Raw genomic sequence first — 4,583 nt, 5'->3', positions numbered from 1 at the left:
ATTTTATTTTTAAAAAAAAAAAATACAACCTATTTTGTGAGACAGTTTTAATACTGTATTATATATATATATATATATATATATATAGAAATTCTTTAACACATCAACTCTTTAAATTAAGATTTATCAACTTTCTGGAATAATCTCATTTTTTGTTTAATGTTAGGATTTATGATCAAGTTGAGAGAATGGCCACGGGCTGAAAATAAGCACTAAGTAAATCTATTATCAAATTTTTATAAGAACAGTGTCACAATAATAACCGAACTATTGGTGTATCAAATATGTGTAGCTGATACACTTATTTTACCAGATTAAAATGTATAGTTTAATGCAGTACTCATATGCTAAGCATCCAAATATTAAATTTACAATTGATGAACAAAAAGAATGTTATAATTTCTTGTTTGACAGATTACTTGGATAAATCATTGAACAAGGATTATCATAAGTCTACCTTCTATGGTTTATACTTTAATTTTGACAGTTTATCCACATTCATCTTAAAGAGAAAGTTGGTTACACTTCAGTGCATAAAGCCTGTATGATTTTCAGTAATTTTGTATACCTTTATCCTAAAATTGAGAACATCAACGTTTTTGCAGCAAAACTTTATCATTCCTGATGAACAATGTAATAAATTATCATATGAAAGTCTTCACCTCTATAGTCAAAACTATGTTAAAATCTCTAAGATGTTGCCTATTTCTAGACCACAGGCTTTTAGTTTGAAAAGGAAATCATAGAAGTTTTTACAGATTGTTTATCTTCAAATATTTACAAATTTTATTTAAATAATTTTCTAGGATACAAAGATGGAAATAAAACAATCTGACACTTTCTTTTTGCACTGATTCGCATGTATTTGATGCAAGAAAATACTTAACAAGACACTGATTAATCTGATGACCATAGCTATAAAAAAAATCTCTAGCTTAGTATCTTTTGCCACCTTGACTGCAACTGGTATAATTAATAGTTACTCTGTCAATTTAAAACATTCTAGCAATAAAAAACCTTTAAATATTGAGGAATCAATAATAATTTATCTTAACTTAAATTTTAATCAAGTCTTTATATCCATTAATGTTGAAAAGTAGCAAGATTAACCACTGACTTTACCAATACTTAACTAACATTAACAAGAGGTAGCAAATTTATGTATTACAGCATGATTTGAAGATACAATAATTCTAACCATCTTGTTGTCTATTGAGAATTTGTAATATATCTAATTAATACTATTACTATAATTTAATATAAAGAAGTAAGAAAGAAATTAACTAGAGCAAGGCATTATTTGAAAATGAAAACTAAAATCATTGTACTTTCAAGTTTCAGATATTTTATACATGAATTTGCCATCACTATAAGAGGGGAAAGCACAAAATCTCTGAAAATACTGTCTAGTTAAAAATAATAGAAAATTTAAAAAAGCCATATCTCCAAGTCTAGTTAATTTTCAGCACTTTTCAGATCAATGAGGATCACACTATAGCTTAGGCTTCACAAAATTCATAATTATACCGAAAATGGTTTGAAATTGGTTGTAGTAACTACCTTACAAGTTATATTACAATGTTACAACATACGTGAAGTTTCATTGCTTTTGGAAGACCAGATTTATCTTAACAAACTAGAGGTTTAACTTTTACTTTTAGCATACTACTGTCAGTGTCACTGCACTGCCCAGTGTGCAGTTTAATTATCCATAGAAAATTAAATTTTTAATACCCGTTTCAAATTCTACATTGAGCTTAAAAAAGTAACTGACAGTGACACTATAGAAACAAACTACCCAATATCAAGGCTACAAATTTAATTAAGTAAAAAATGGACATGGCCAAAGAAGAAAAGTAATACTAATAATCATTGTCTGAATTTTAAGACTTACAAATTCCATATAATAATTTTTAGCACAGTGCGATAAATGAAATGAGTACGAAAAAGTAACAGTATTGTCTTAACACCATTATCGGCAACCATAACCTGCTTAAGGTCTTTTAAATTTCATTGTTACAATACGTTTTTAACAACATAAAGTTAAACGCCAACGCAAAACGACAACGGACAAGCAAGTCTAACGTTAATACACAGTATTTCCACTATTGGTACTGCTAGTAGTTTAGTTACCAAAGCTGAACCTAACATTTACATTACATTACATCGTACAAAATTGTGACTTTACTTACCAGTCAAATAGAAATTTGAAATTCACAGCATTCTTCCGATTTTCGTTGCCGATAGAGAAAACTTTACAAATTTTCTTAGATTACCCCTAGACCTTTGTACAAACGCCAAGCAACCTCCCAAGATATGAACCCGGCTAATACTGCGATTATATCTCCTCCTGAAATTCCGGTGCCAGGAAGTAGTTTAGTTGAATTACTTTCACATACCTTAACAAAACGTATTAAGCCTATAGTTGCATTATTTTATTTTATTCTTTTACTACTGAGAAAAAATTAGATTCCACTGTAACTAATTTTTTTAATGGAACATAAATATTTGAGGGAGGTCAAATAATGCAATGAACAGCCAATACAGCTAGCAACCAACAGCGTTACTCATCCTAGGCGTGACAAGTGACGTCATCAAAGACTGGAGGTAACTGAACTGCATTGTTTAAAATATTTTTTAGACAGCTGCATAAAAATTTTAGACCTGTTGTTATAAAAATTCTCATAGTGATTTTATACAATGAATTATATAGATTATATTAAAAGGACGTATGATTATCTTACGATAATACAAACAGCACACTATTACCACCACGCACGTTTTGTAATGCTAGTTTATCAAAGCGAAACTTTTCACTATTTAATGAATAAATCAGAATTTCAGTTCTGTCAAGCTTGAAAGTTATTAATTGAAGAATACGTTTTCTTCATGTACATTTTCATTCTAAACTTTTGAAGATCAATTAAGTATTCCATTACTTTGTCAAATGATTAGATGACATAAATGGGATTTCTAAGTACGATCCTAGTTAGAAATAGAAGTAAGCGTGCAGCTTTTATTTTTGTAATTATATATAATATTTAATGCCGAATGCAATCGTAATGTGGTGCACAAAGGAAAAATGAGATGTACGCACCAAAATACCAACGTAGATAGCGAAGAATATACCATTACAATAGTTCAAATGAACGATAACAAAAGATGGATTATGTTTCAACATAAAGTACACTTTCTGCGTTGTATTTACTTTCTGTTTCCACAATGGTCACTTCTTTTTCTCGTAATATGTATGTTAGCGCTAAAGCATGTTGATGTGTGGCTACTGAGAAATCGGAATTCTTAAACTACTTTTCTGTTTGACCAACATAATATATCATACATATTGTTCGTACTTGTACAACTTGGTGTACAAAATTTAAAAAAACAAAAAACATTCATACTAATTCGATGTGTTTGTTTGTTTATTTTTGAATTTCGCGCAAAGCTACACGAGGGTTATCTGCGCTAGCCGTCCCTAATTTAGCAGTGAAAGACTAGAGGGAAGGAAGCTAGTCATCGCCACCCACCGCCAACTCTTGGGCTACTCTTTTACCAACGAATAGTGGGATTGACCGTACATTATAACGCCCCCACGGCTGAAAGGGAGAGCATGTTTGATGAGACTAGGATTCAAACCCGCGACTCTCAGATTACGAGTCAAGCGCACTATCCTCCTGTTTAACTCTGCCCACCACGGGTATCGAAACCCGGTTTTTAGCAGTATAAGTCCGCAGACACACCGCTGTGCCACTGGAGGGCACTAAATCGACAAAAAAACAAAAAAATACGTACGAATATAATCTTGGGTTTGTTGCTGTGTTCTGTAAACTGTAAAAAATATAACACTATGAATGACAGCGACTATTGGAAGGAATGTGGTTTAATTTCATGTTATTTAGAACCACTTTTGTGGGGAAAAGTTGCACAATGAAGTGCTGCAGAAGCGCTATCTCTTGAAGAGAATTAACATTTTTGGAGAAATTTTTGCAAACTTCTACTATTACTCAGTCAAATTAATCTAACTTTAAATAGAAATATTTTTCTGTTTATTGATACCGTTCATCTCGAAAAAATTACTGATGGAACAAAGATCGTTACCAGAAAATATACAATAAATAGACTATTACTGAAAACACGCCCAAACATAACATAAAATAAGCGTATAGAACGTATGCTGGTCCACTTTTCTCATCTATATAAAGTTTTTCTTTGTTATTTGGTAGTATTTCTTATATACAATCAACCTGGCTGGACTAATAAGAACTGGTATATCTCAAAACTGAGACACTCTACTTCATATGCGGCCCCCCCCCAGTGGCACAGCGGTATGTCTGTGGACTTACAGCGCTAGAAACCGGGTTTCGATACCCGTGGTGGGCAGAGCACAGATAGCCCATTGTGTAGCTTTGAGCTTAAATTTCAAATAAAGAAACAAAACTTCATATGAAATGGGTTTTCTAGCTAATAATTGCTTAAAATGTATTACATTTATAAATACCAAAGGTTATTCTAGCAGGAAAGCTGTACAGCCTCTAACACTCTGTTGGGATGAAATATTATAAAAATGAGCGTGCAAGAAAAAA

At 31.6% G+C, this 4,583-nt stretch overlaps 1 protein-coding gene across 1 annotated transcript in view; it reads right to left on the bottom strand.

Annotated features, from left to right (window-relative positions):
- LOC106470716 (neural-cadherin-like) overlaps window positions 1-2,324 on the bottom strand; it is a gene marked incomplete at its 3' end in the record, with an annotated part of 60,080 nt that extends 57,756 nt beyond the window's left edge. The window contains exon 1 of the mRNA XM_013931282.1: window positions 2,193-2,324. The remainder of the gene's footprint in view (window positions 1-2,192) is intronic.
- Between the last annotated feature and the right edge of the window lie 2,259 nt (window positions 2,325-4,583).

This window comes from Limulus polyphemus, unplaced genomic scaffold, assembly GCF_000517525.1.
Source record: "Limulus polyphemus unplaced genomic scaffold, Limulus_polyphemus-2.1.2 Scaffold4178, whole genome shotgun sequence".
NCBI classification, from domain to species: domain Eukaryota; kingdom Metazoa; phylum Arthropoda; class Merostomata; order Xiphosura; family Limulidae; genus Limulus; species Limulus polyphemus.
This window is presented reverse-complemented; position numbering and strand designations above follow the sequence as displayed.